Consider the following 14,755-nt stretch of genomic DNA (forward strand, 5'->3'; position numbering starts at 1 on the left):
CCTCCACCAGAATGTCCAATGCATCAGGCATCTGCACCTGCTAGTGGTAAGCTGTAGAAAGCACCTCATGTACAGTACCAGCACATCAGGACAAGGCTTATGAACTTGTAGAGTGTCCTATGAGAGCTGCCAATGAGGCTAAACCCACAGTGTCTGACATCAATCCAGCAAACATGGTAATTTGCACTGTTGAAATTGGTTACTACAACAGCGGTCTCCAAACTCACTCCTGAAGGGTCGGTGTGCGATAGATTTGAGCTCCAACCCAAATTAAACACAACTGAACCAGCTAATCAAGGTCTTACTAGGCATAGTAGAAACTTCCAGCAGGTGTGTTGAGGCAAGTTGGAGCTAAACTCTGCAGGCCACTGGCCCTCCAGGACTGAGTTTACTGACTCCTGAACTAAGAGCTTAGATGCACTGAGTTTCCGTTTTCTACCATTATTTCTCATTTATTTACTGTTCTCTGTAGAAGCCAGCACCTAACTAGCAGCCTTCACCTGGTCAGCCATTTTAACTTTCTGTTGTAAGAGAGGATATATGTATAATAATGAGTCAGAAACACATTGTATAATCAACTTCATTGCCTCGTGACTCAAACTTTCAACAGGTGGCGCTGACATCAACCAGAAAGATATGACACACATCATTAGGATTCACAACCACAATAATGAGTAAGCCTGGCAGGAAATGCTGAGATCAGAGAGGCTCCATTCCAAATAAGTGACATGTTAAAGGAATAGTTCACCCAAAAAAAAAAAAAAAATTTCTGAAGATTTACTCACTCTCAGGCCATCCAAGATGTACAAGAGTTGTTTTTTCAACTGAATAGATTTGGAAAAATTTAGACTGGTTCTAATGTAAAGTGTTGGTAGTGGTAATTTGGCCAAAAGCGTCAGTTTAAGGTTAAAACGCCTTAACGATGGTTTTGTTTCTTACAAACAGGCAGTTTTTCACTTCACAATACATGAATTCATGTGGATTATTCGTGGATTATTCTGATGGTTTTCTCAGCTGTTTGATTTCTCATTTTGATGGCACATTACAAACCTATTACAAATCTATCTACTCATCCACATCTTGAATGGCCTGAGAGTGAATACCTTTTTAGCCAATTTTCATTTGAGTCAACTATTTCTTTAAAGGCAAGTGGCATGTACAGTTTTGTTCAAAATAATAGCAGTACAATGTGACTAACCAGAATAATCAAGGTTTTTCGTATATTTTTTTATTGCTACGTGGCAAACAAGTTACCAGTAGGTTCAGTAGATTCTCAGAAAACAAATGAGACCCAGCATTCATGATATGCACGCTCTTAAGGCTGTGCAATTGGGCAATTAGTTGAATTAGTTGAAAGGGGTGTGTTCAAAAAAATAGCAGTGTGGCATTCAATCACTGAGGTCATCAATTTTGTGAAGAAACAGGTGTGAATCAGGTGGCCCCTATTTAAGGATGAAGCCAACACTTGTTGAACATGCATTTGAAAGCTGAGGAAAATGGGTCGTTCAAGACATTGTTCAGAAGAACAGCGTACTTTGATTAAAAAGTTGATTAGAGAGGGGAAAACCTATAAAGAGGTGCAAAAAATGATAGGCTGTTCAGCTAAAATGATCTCCAATGCCTTAAAATGGAGAGCAAAACCAGAGAGACGTGGAAGAAAACGGAAGACAACCATCAAAATGGATAGAAGAATAACCAGAATGGCAAAGGCTCAGCCAATGATCACCTCCAGGATGATCAAAGACAGTCTGGAGTTACCTGTAAGTACTGTGACAGTTAGAAGACGTCTGTGTGAAGCTAATCTATTTTCAAGAATCCCCCGCAAAGTCCCTCTGTTAAAAAAAAGGCATATGCAGAAGAGGTTACAATTTGCCAAAGAACACATCAACTGGCCTAAAGAGAAATGGAGGAACATTTTGTGGACTGATGAGAGTAAAATTGTTCTTTTTGGGTCCAAGGGCCACAGGCAGTTTGTGAGACGACCCCCAAACTCTGAATTCAAGCCACAGTACACAGTGAAGACAGTGAAGCATGGAGGTGCAAGCATCATGATATGGGCATGTTTCTCCTTCTATGGTGTTGGGCCTATTTATCGCATACCCGGGATCATGGATCAGTTTGCATATGTTAAAATACATGAAGAGGTCATGTTGCCCTATGCTGAAGAGGACATGCCCTTGAAATGGTTGTTTCAACAAGACAATGACCCAAAACACACTAGTAAACGGGCAAAGTCTTGGTTCCAAACCAACAAAATTAATGTTATGGAGTGGCCAGCCCAATCTCCAGACCTTAATCCAATTGAGAACTTGTGGGGTGATATCAAAAATGCTGTTTCTGAAGCAAAACCAAGAAATGTGAATGAATTGTGGAATGTTGTTAAAGAATCATGGAGTGGAATAACAGCTGAGAGGTGCCACAAGTTGGTTGACTCCATGCCACACAGATGTCAAGCAGTTTTAAAAAACTGTGGTCATACAACTAAATATTAGTTTAGTGATTCACAGGATTGCTAAATCCCAGAAAAAAAAAATGTTTGTACAAAATAGTTTTGAGTTTGTACAGTCAAAGGTAGACACTGCTATTTTTTTGAACACACCCCTTTCAACTAATTGCCCAATTGCACAGCCTTAAGAGCGTGCATATCATGAATGCTGGGTCTTGTTTGTTTTCTGACAATCTACTGAACCTACTGGTAACTTGTTTGCCACGTAGCAATAAAAAATATACTAAAAACCTTGATTATTCTGGTTAGTCACATTGTACTGCTATTATTTTGAACAATACTGTATCCTCGCGTCAGTCACCAAGTAGGTGTTGTTCTGCTGTTGTCCTCCACACACAGAGGATGCTACTTTAAAACATCTTTTCACCTCGTGTATATTTTGTCTACATTTGAAGTAAAAGACCTTTTATCTCTTTACGACCTCAAAATGAAATTTGATCTGGTGTACTGACTGAGCTTTATGAGCAGTTTGTATCCTCAATCATCTGACAGGAAGCATGCAATACACACACTCTCCACTGGGTGGAGCCGAACTCAATCTATTGTCTGTAGCTCTTTGATGGAATCCCCTCATAAAACGCATCATGTGGCCTTTTTAAGGAGCATACATTGTAAATTATATGTCTTGTTATATTCTCACTTGAACTGTTAATATATGATCACATGTTTCCTTATGAAGTTGGACTGGTTAAAATGTTCTCAAATGGCATAAATTTCAAAACAACATCAAAATAAAATGTATGGTAAATCTCAACAACCCATTTGCACTTGCATGGTGTAAAGTTTTTATTTTTTAATTTTTTTTATTATTAAATAAAATTTGTTGTCTATTGGTGTGAGTTTTTCTTTAAATATATTTAAGGAATAGTTCACCCGAAAAGGAAAATTGGCTTTAAATATACTCAACGTCAAGCCAGCCAAGATGTAGATGTTTGTTCCTTCATCAGAATAGAATTAAAGAAATGGGTGAATGGGTGCCATCAGGATAAATGTTCAAAGAGCTAATAAAAAAAACATCAGAATAATCCACAAGTAATCCACACCACTGCAGTCCATCAGCTAACCTCTTGTGAAGTGAAAAACTGTGCGTTTATAAGAAACAAATTAATCATTAAGACGTTTTCAATTTTATTAAACTGTTGCTTTTGGTTAAAATACAGGTCAATTTTTACTGGAGAAAGCATAATAAAGATTAAAATAAAGATTCACATTATCAGCCTCTCAGATTCATTTATTTGATTAGTGGCATACAAATATCTAATTTCAATATTTGTTGTACTAGTTGTACTTTTATTAATCTCATATTTCAATGTAATTTCAGATTTTTGGACCGCAAAGTGGGAGGGGTAGCAGATATGTACCCAGTTATAGGGGGCATTGTTGAGATTTTAATTGCAATGTCAGAGTTAAAGCTCTAGGGGGCAAAAACAAGCCATAGTTACTGCATCAGTTTATTTAAGGCAAAATCAATTCTCTTACCTGCTCTTCACTATAAGAACAAACATTGAGTAGAAAGTTTTCTTCTTAATGTTAAGAATAGAACCCAGTGTGTTTCTTTAATACAATTAAGACAAAGTATATATTTGGTGTGAGTAAATTAAACTTGTAAATTGAATTTGGCACACTCGCTGACCTTAAAGTTTTTGTACTTCAAACAAATTAAAACTCATCTTTTAATTTATGGTTACTTTCCTGCAGGTTAATTAGTGATCCATTTTATAAGATGTTTTTCAACATCAACTTTAATTAGGCAAAAGGTATTAAGCAATTCTGTTTTTAGCTCTGCTTTTCATACACCCACATACACACGTTGAATGCTGCATCTTATGTTTATCTTATACACATCGTGCAGATAGCTGTTACCTAGGAGGGTCCAGTAGCAATTGACATTAAATTACTTTTTTTTTAAGCATAATTATTAAGTCTTAATGAAAATCACCTCCTCGCCCTTTACAATGATCCACTCTGAACTATAAATTCACCTTGCCTGACCTTTTCCATGACATGTTCTTACAAAACAACACTGCTTGTTAAATGTCATCCTCTCAGTGGCATTTACTTATATAAAACAGGGCTTTGATCCGGAGGAGAAGCACACTTTCCTACCTTTCGTAGGCCACAAGGCCATGCTCGGTGACCCCACGCACCTGATACCTGTTGAATATTTTAATTACGGCCCATTAAAATGTACAAAGGTTAGGTTGAAATTAAAATGTATTGGCTAAATGACATTTTAATTTGGCAAATTAATGCTATACATCTATGACTTTTGTTCCTTGCTTTTTTTGATCTTGCTAAAAGCGCCAATTTTGGAATTATACTCGACTGCTGAAGATTTGTTAAATCAATGCGGAGGCATGACTGAGACAAACAGCTTTGGCCCTCTATGTCCGACTTTACCAAGGTCAATGCAGTGAAGGTCCTCGACAGCCACATCCAATGTCGACCAAATCTTACAATTAGCCAATGATACAATGATCGCAGAACTTTAATTTCAAAAGAAACTTAATCTCAGAAATGTATAAAGGTCATTCCAGTACTACATATTATGTAAAAGACAAATAAATGGATAAGGCTCGAGCATAATAATTTTTGATTCATGCTAATGCTCTGTCCCATCTGGTTGCAGAGGTGCACATCTGTCTTTACCTGGCATTGGCTTTGGATTCTCCATTATTAAGCTCATATTCCCAATTATCATAATGGCTGAGATGCACTCGCTTGTTTGCATGCAAAGACACACTCCTGAATAATGTGGCGTGTGAATGCAAGCCCCCTTTTTAATTAAAGTACTGAGTACTGAGGATGTTTTTTAGGTGAGAGATAAACCTGCTGTTAATTAAGTAAAAAAAATGAAGACAGAAATGAGAGTCTTGGATGTGGAGTGAACACACAGGGAGGATAAATGCAGGGTAATCTGAGGAATAGCTGGTGTCTGGGCGATTGTAATTAGTTTGGGCTGGGTAAAAAGATTTGGGTAAATATTTAAATGTTGAATGCATCTAAAAAAATTTTTTTTTTTTCATTACATTATTTTCTTTTTGTGTTTTTACTCTAGACGGTTTGCTTGTATTATTCTAACAGTTGTGGTAATACAGCTAGAAAATTGTCAATTAATATGTTATAACTTGTGAGAAAACAGCAGAGGGAGCAGTTCTTGAGGTCTTGAAGTACACGTGTCAGGTTATCTGATTTTTGTGCATCGGTTTTCTCTCTCCATGTCTCCCTGCTCTCTTGTGATTCACTGTTAACCTGCTCAAATCCAATGACGTGTGTGGAAATCACAGAGTCCTGACAAGCCATGCAGTGCAGAGCTCCAGATGGGCTACGAGCAAACGTCCCCTGTGGGCTCTGGTGGTGCACCTATGTCTGTGTGCAGGGAATTCAATTAATTCTTTAAATCTCTGTCTCTGCCTGGAAGGTAGGCTTGAGGACAAGTGACCTGACGGAGCTAATATCAGTGGAGAACTTGGATGGTCAAATCACATTTGACTGAAAACTGCTTGGTAGGTTTTTGTTACACAAGTTAATTGTGAATCTGACATGACTTGCTGAAGCAGTGTAATGTGTTTAACTGAAAGGTTTGTCCTCCTTACCTGTCATTTAGCAGGTTTTTGTTTGTTCATACCAACTTCCTGTGCTCTAATTGCATGGAAGCCGTGTGGTTGAAGGTGCTGTATGTAGGATAGGATTGAGACCGAGTGGTTGAACTAGGTATTGAAGTCCAAATTAAAATTATTGGAGAGGGGTTTTTTTTACCCGACCCCTCCTCCTCAGACTTGACTCACATGAGGTTGATGATACCAACAGGAACGTGCACACTTGACGATGAATGAAATTAGATATACAGTGTTTTCCGCCAACTTGCAACTAGGGCTGTGTATTGCCAAGAATCTGGCGATACGATACTTATCATGACACAGGTGTTGCGATACGATATATTGCGATACACTGTGATACTGTAAGCAAGGCGATATACTGGGATATTTTTTTTATTTTAGGAATAGTATATATTGTAAGGAAAGCTGTCATTAAGAACACAGCACCATATGCAAACATAAATATATATATATATATATATATATATATATATATATATATATATATATATATATATATATATTTTTTTTTTTACCAGAACACAGTGGGATCTGCATTTGTTATTATCAGTCCCTATAACATTTAATGTTACTGAACCACTGTTTGCGCAGTATGAGTAAAGGGGATAAATTAAAGTGATTGCAGCATCCTTTAATAAAATAAAAAAATATAAAAACAATAAAAGCATAATCTAAAAAACCAAGCCTTGTGCATTATAAAGAATATAATACAGTTGGTTCGATACCTTTATCTCAAACGGTGTCAGTTTAATTAATTTAAGTGGGTACAGTATATAAAACAGTTGGAAAATATGGATTCAATAATGTATATAAAAACAATAAAGACATAATCTGAAAAACCACTCTTTTTGCATTATACTGGATGATATTCTGTATATTTTACAGTTGGTTTGATACCTTTAGATCAAATGGTGTTGTCGTTTAATGCATATATTAAAAGTTGTAACATTATTATAAAAAAAAGAAAACAGAACTTTGTGCAATAACAGGGCTGTTTTTTCAAAACATTTTAGTATTGGTGTTATATTATTATGTCACATAGTTAAATTGTTTAATTAATTTAAATGGTTCATTGATAATTTTCCCCTTAGAAATTAAGCCTTGTGCAATATAAAGAACATAGATTTATGACTATCTGAGGCTCAAAACATAAAGCCTTAAAGAGTTTAATGGGCAAAAAAAAAAAAAAAAAAACAATGTCTAATGAATGTCAAACTAACTTTGCCATCATTGAAAATCATGACAGCGGCAAACAAATCACTCAGGAAAAATCCTGAACAAATCCAGAACAAATGAAGAATTGAAGGGACATAAATTTGAAACGAAACAACTGCAATGAATTTTGTATGTGTTTATATTATATATATATATATATATATATATATATATATATATATATATATATATATATATATATATTAAGTTTTTGAGAATCGATACAGCATCGGCAAACAAAATATTGCGATACTCACGTGTATAGATATCTTCTTACACCCCTGCTGGCAACCTGGGGTGCCGAAAATACAATAAGGTAAACTGGCAGTGGGTGGCAGATACTGACATTCCAGCCCAGAATGCACATTTTCAAAGAAGAATAACTAACTGTAGCATTGTTTTTCAGATAAACAAGTATGTTAACTTAGCATGTTTCTTAAATATCTACAAAACATATTATTGTAATTTAAGCTTTAGTAGAGTTAAAAACTTTCATACAGCACCTTTAACTACAGCTGTGTATTTGAGAGCATCCTGACCAGCTGCATCACTGAATGGTATGGCAGCACTACTGCAAGGGGCCGCAAACGTCTGCAGAGAGTTGTGAAGACTGCTGAGAAAGATCATCAGGACTCCACTGCCCTTTCTGCAGGCCATTTACCATCACAGAGTCCACAGAAGAGCTGCATCAATCATTAAAGACCCCACCCACTCCCAACACAGACTGTTCACACTCGTACCCTCAGGACGGAGGTATAGGAGTGTAAATTGCAGGATTCCAGATTAAGGAACTCCTTCTTCCCCTCAGCTATTATAGCCTACTCTTAAACAGTTAGTTGGCTAGTGGACTTATCTATCTCAGAGAATAATCGGTTCACATCGTTTCATCTCACTGAACATTTGTAATGTTATTGATGTTATTACTACCACTGTTACTGCTGCTATTGTTATCATGTAGCTGGACTCAATATCCACATGTTACTGTACATTTTTTTTATTTTTTATTTTTTTTTTGCACACAAGTTAATACTGTACATTTTTAATATCATATACAGTCATGCCCACAAATATTGGCACCCTTGGCTAATATGATCAAAAAAGGCTGTGAAAATGTATCTGCATTGGTAATCCTTTTGATGTTTTATTTGAAAAATTCACAAAAATATATCCTTTCATTGGATAATAAGAATTTAAAATGGGGGGAAATATCATTATGAAATAAATGTTTTTATCTAATACACATTGGCCACAATTAAGGACACCCTTTTATTGAATTATTTTTTTAAACCTCCATTTGCCAGTTTAACAGCTCAAAAAATCTCCTATAATTACTGATGAGGTTAGAGAACACCTGACAAGAGATCAGAGACCATTCCTTCATCCAGAATCACTCCAGACCCTTCAGATTCCCAGCTTCTCCTCCTCAGTTCACTCCTCTCATTTTCTGTAGGGTTCAGGTCAGAGGACTGGAATGGCTATAGCAGATGCTTGGTTTTGAGCTCAGTGACCCATTTCGGTGTTGTTTTTGAGGTTTGTGTTTGGATTATTGTATGGTTGAATGATCCAAACATGGCCCATTATAAGATTTCTAACAGAGTCAGTCACTTTTAGATTTTTTATCTGTGGGTTTTTAATAGAATCCATGATGCCATGTGTCTAAAAAAGATGTCCAGGACCTCCAGCAGAAATGTAGGCCCACAACATCAAAAATACAGCAGTATATTTAATTGTACACATGGGGTACTTTTTATCCCTGTTTTCACCAAACCCATCTTGAGTGTTTACTGCTAAAAAGCTAATTTTTAGTTTCATCTGATCATAGAAGCCAGTCCCATTTGAAGTTCCAGTCGTGTCTGATAACTGAATATGCTTTAGTTTGTTTTTGGATGAGCTAGGATAATTTTTCTTGAAACCCTCCCAAACAACATGTGTTGATGTAGGTTCTGTTTGACAATTTTTAAAAAGGTTTTCTGAACCAGAAACTTAACTATTTTCTGCAATTCTCCAGCTGTGATCCTTGGAGAATCTTTAGCCACTCAAACTGACCTCCTCACCATGCATTAGGACGATATAGACACACGACCTCTTCCAGGTAGTTTTCTAACATTTTCTGTTGATTGGAAATTCTTAATTATTGTCCTGATGGTGGAAATGGGAATTGTCACTGCTCTAGCTCTTTTCTTAAAGCCACTTCACCAATTTGTGAAGCTCAATCATCTTTTGGTGCACATCAGAAATATATTCTTTGGTTTTTCTGATTGTGATGGATGATTAAGGGCATTTGGGCTTTGTTTTCCCTCCACTTTATATTTCTGTGAAACAGGAAGCAATGGCTGGATAATTTCATGTTTATAATCGTGCTGGAGTGCTCAAAATTGTGAATATGAATGGGAATATACTTCAGAGATGTTTTACTCATAAGAATTTCTAGGGGTTCCAATAATTGTGTCCAACGAGTATTTGAGAAAAACATTAATTTCATAATGATATTTCCCCTCCGTTTTAAATTTTTATTATCCAATGAAAGGATACATTCTTGTGAATTTTTTAAATGAAAAATCAAAAGGATTAAGAATGCAGATGAATTTTCACAACCTTTTTGATCATATTTGCCAAGGGTGCCAATATTTGTGGGAATGACTGTACATAGTCTACATTTCTATTTTTCACATTCTATATTCCTACTCTATCCTCGTATATATAGATATAAAAAGTCTATATTTTTATTTTCATAGTCTATATTTCTACTACTGCAGCATAGTTTTTATGGTTGCACTTTATTTTACAGTACGTGTACTTACATGTACTTATAGTGTACTTACAGTGCATTTATCTAAGAAAGTTCTGGTAATACAAGGTAACTACATGGGGTAGGGTTAGGTTTAGGGTTAGGTTCAGGGTTAGTACCTAGTTATTACATAGGTATTGTAATTTCTATAATAAGAGCATAGTATGTACATGGGGAACAGGACTGTAAAATAAAGTGCTACCGTTTGTATTATTATGTTTCTTACTTTGTATGTATGTGTGTATAGTTTTTAAATTGTATAGTTTGTGTATGTGTGTGTCAAGGTTGTAATCGTTAACGAAAACGAATGAAAAAATGAAAACTAGGTGGGAAAAAAACTGTCATTAACTGAAATCAAAATAACTGTAATGTGTGTTTGGCAAAACTAACTAAAATAAAATAAAATTATAGATTAACTGTCCTTAGTTTTCGTCTTTGTCAGTGTCTTTCATAGAGCAGATAACGTTCAGCTGCATTTCCTTTCCCTGCATCTCTAACTCACGCATCTCTCCCACATACACATTAGAGTCAGACATTTTTTCGGGATTCCCACGGGATTGGGAACAAAATTACTATTAATTACGGGATAAGGACAGGACAGGAAAAAGTATAGTATAGGATAGGGTGTGAAAATTGTACAGCTGTGGAATTTGTATAGAAAATTATTGCTTGACTGAAGTAAAGCCATCTCTCTCTCTCACCCATGCACACTCACTCATGCACACACATGTTTTGTTTTTGTTATTTGTCATGTTTTTTTTTTTCTCAGATTGAGCTCCCTGATAATCTAACAGAAAAGTCTTGTGGCTCAAAAATGGGTTGAATACATGTGCTTCATGTGTGTCTTCTTCAGTCTGTTGGCTCTTTAGGTTTTTTTCTGGCACACGTCATTTACACATTTTGCACTTTATGTGGAGTGTTGACACTGTTTACATATTTGTGCCCATACTGTATGTACATTTTATGTACTGGTTTTATTTTTAAATGAATATTTTCTAAAATTGTATGATGTTTTTGTTGACTTATTATTACACAATACTTTTTCTGATCTTTTTGCCCCTGACAAATAACCCAAATTACTAAAACTAATAAAAACTAAACTAAAATTAAGCATTTTCAAAAAATAAAAACTAAACTAAACTAGCAAGCCCACTTTAAAATCTAATTAAAACTCAACTGAATTTGAAAACAAAAAGTCAAAACGAAATAAAAGTTAAAACTAATAAAAAATGCATGCAACTATAATAACTTTGGTGCTAGTATAGTTTTGCACTGTATTGGCATTCATTGTGGACAACAAAGTAAGAATTTCATTGTGTGATGTGGCACACATGGGTCAAATGAAAATTGCCTGTTTGGCAAGATCTTTATTTTGTTTGTTTTACTTAGAAGCAGTAACATGGAAGGTGAACATCCCATGGTGACTGCTGGTAATGGGAAACATTCAATATAGTGAGAATCTTAAAAAATGTGTGATTAGTAACATGTGCTTCGTTTCTGTGTCTTACCGGTTCCTGGAAATCCCAAAAATGAGTGGCCCGCAAATAGGAAACCAGTTTTATGGCATCCTGAAGGGGAGGAGTTACACAATTAAGGATGTGTGGATTAAAATGTCTTTTACATGTATACTTTGATGAATTGTTTGGGAGAGAAGCCTTTTGTTAAAGCAGAACTTCATCTTGGGTGTGACTTGTGAGGTTGAAAGTCTATTTGAAGTGTCAAATGTACTGTTTAACCAATGGGGTGTTATGGTTGGTCCGTTTGAAAACTAAGGGAGGGGACGAGAGTAAAAAAAAAAGAGAGATTTACAAATTGGCAAATAAATAAGTGTATAAACAATTGTGCTAGAAATGATAATGGAATATGATTGAGTGAGATGCAGGAATGTTCTAGGATGGAGGGTTAACAAATAAATATAAGGATATTGCACATTTAACTGTTTATGAGGTAGATTGCCTGGGGGAAGAAACTGTTCTTGTGCCTTACTGTTCTGGTGTTTGCGGCTCTGAGGTGCCGGCCAGATGGCAAAAGTTCAAAGATGGGGTGACTTGGATGTGAGGGATCCAGAGTGATTTTCTGAGCCCTTTTCCTCACTCTGGATGTATACAGGTCTTGAAGGGTGGGCAGGGGAGCACCAATAATCCTTTCAGCAGTCCGAACAGTTTTCTGTAGTCTTCTGATGTCTGATTTTGTTGCTGAACCAAACCAGACAGTTATTGAAGTACAAAGGACAGACTCAATGACGGCCGAGTAGAACTGTTTTAGCAGCTCCTGTGGCAAGTTAAACTTCCTCAGCTGGCAAAGGAAATAAAACCTTTGTTGGGCCTTTTTAACAATGGAGTCAATGTGATTGTCCCACTTCAGGTCCTGAGAGATGGTGGTTCCCAGGAATCTGAATGACTCCACTGCAGTCACAGTGCTGTTCATGATGGTGTAAAGTCCACGATCATCTCCACTGTTTTGAGCGTGTTCAGCTCCAGGTTGTTAAGACTGCACCAGACAGCCAGCTGCTCAACCTCTTGTCTGTAAGCAGACTCATCACCGTCCTGGATGAGGCCGATGACTGTAGTGTCGTCTGCAAACTTTAGGAGCTTGACAGAGGGGTCTTTAGAGGTGCAGTCGTTGGGGTACAGGGAGAAAAGCAGAGGGGAGAGAACACATCCCTGAGGGGCACCAGTGTTGGTGGAGCAGCTGTTTGATGTGAATTTCCCCAGTCTCACTAACTGTTGCCTATCTGTCAGAAAGCTGGTGATCCACTGACAGAGCTAGGGACAGAGAGCTGGGTCAGTTTGGTCTGAAGGGCTGTTGGGATGATGGTGTTGAAAGCTGAACTAAAGTCCACAAATAGGATCCTCACATAAGTCCCTGTTTTGTCCAGATGTTGCAGGATGAAGTGCAATCCCATGTTAATTGCATCATCCACGGACCTGTTTGCTCGGTAAGCAAACTGCAGGGGGTCCAGTAAGGGTCCAGGGATGTCCTTCAGATAAGCCAGAACCAGTTTTTCAAACAACTTCATGACGACAGACGTTAGAGCCACAGGTCTGTAGTCGTTAAGTTCTGCCATCTTGGGTTTCTTTGGGATGGGGATGATGGTGGAGCGTTTGAAGCAGGAAGGCACTTCACACAACTCCAGGGATCTGTTGAAGATCTGTGAAAAGATGGGGGCCAGCTGGTCAGCACAGATTTTCAGACAGGCTGGTGTAACACCATCTGGGCCTGGTGCTTTTCTTCTTTTGCTCTTCTTGAAGACCTGGCACACATCATCTTCACAGATTTGAAGAGCAGGAGGTGTGGAGGGTGGGATTGCAGGATGTGTTAATGGTTGTGTAGGGAGATGGTCAGAATGGGTGTTGGAGGTTTCAATCTGCAATAAAACTCATTCAGGTCGTTAGCAAGTCGTTGATTAGCCTCAGTGCAAGGGGATGGTGTCTTGTAGTTCGTGATGGCTCTTAGACCTCTCCACACTGAAGTTGAGTCGTTGGAAGTAAACTGGTCTTCCAACTTTTTAGCGTAGGTCTTTTTAGCCGCTCTAATCTCTTTGTTCAGTGTGTTCCTGGCCTGATTGTACAAGACCCTGTCCCCATTTCTGTAGGCATCCTCTTTGGCCTGACGAAGATGTCTGAGTTTTACTGTAAACCATGGCTTATCATTGTTGAATGTTAAATAAGTCCTGGTAGGAATGCATATATCCTCACCGAAGCTAATATAGGATGTTACGGTCTCTGTGAGTTCGTCCAGATCGGTGGTAGCAGCTTCAAAAACACTCCAATCAGTGAGGTCAAAACAAGGTTGTAAATCATGCTATGTTTCGCTGGTCCTCTTCTTCACACTCCTTACTACAGGTTTAGCAGATTTAAGTTTTTGCTTGTAGGACGGTATAAGATGAACCAGACAGTGATCAGAATGTCCCAAAGCTGCTCGTGGAACAGAGTGATATGCATCCTTTATTGTGGTGTAACAGTGATCCAATATATTACTGTCTCTGGTGGGACATGTAACATCCTGTCTGTATTTGGCAGTTCACGGGAGAGATTGGCTTTGTTAAAGTCCCCAAGAATGATTAAAGCAGAGTCCGGGTGTTGTTGTTCTGTGTCTGTGATCTGATCAGCGAGTTTCTGTAAAGCTGAGCTCACATGCGCTTGAGGAGGGATGTAAACACTGACCAGAATGAACGAGTGAAACTTCCGCGGCGAATAGAATGGCTTGCAATTAATGAAGAGTGTTTCGAGATTTGAGCATCACGTCTTCTTTAACACAGTTACATCTGTACACCACCGTTCATTGATGTAAAAGCATGTCTCGCCGCCGCGCGATTTCCCCATTGATTCTGATTCGCGATCCGCTCTGAACAGCTGAAAGTCCGGCAGATGGAGCGCGCTGTCCGGTATGGCGTCATTCAGCCAGGTTTCCGTGAAACACAGAGCAGCAGAGTGAGAGAAATCCTTATTTGTCCGAGAGAGCAGAAGGAGTTCGTCTGTTTTGTTGGGTAGAGAGCGGAGATTTGCGAGATGGATGCTAGGCAACGATGTTCGAAATCCGCGCTTCCTGAGTCTGACGAGCACTCCTGCTCGCTTCCCCCGTCTGCGCGTCCTGAAGCGCTTGATCAGCGCCGCCGCTCCTCCG

This window comes from Carassius gibelio, chromosome A2 (assembly GCF_023724105.1).
Source record: "Carassius gibelio isolate Cgi1373 ecotype wild population from Czech Republic chromosome A2, carGib1.2-hapl.c, whole genome shotgun sequence".
Lineage (NCBI taxonomy): Eukaryota > Metazoa > Chordata > Actinopteri > Cypriniformes > Cyprinidae > Carassius > Carassius gibelio.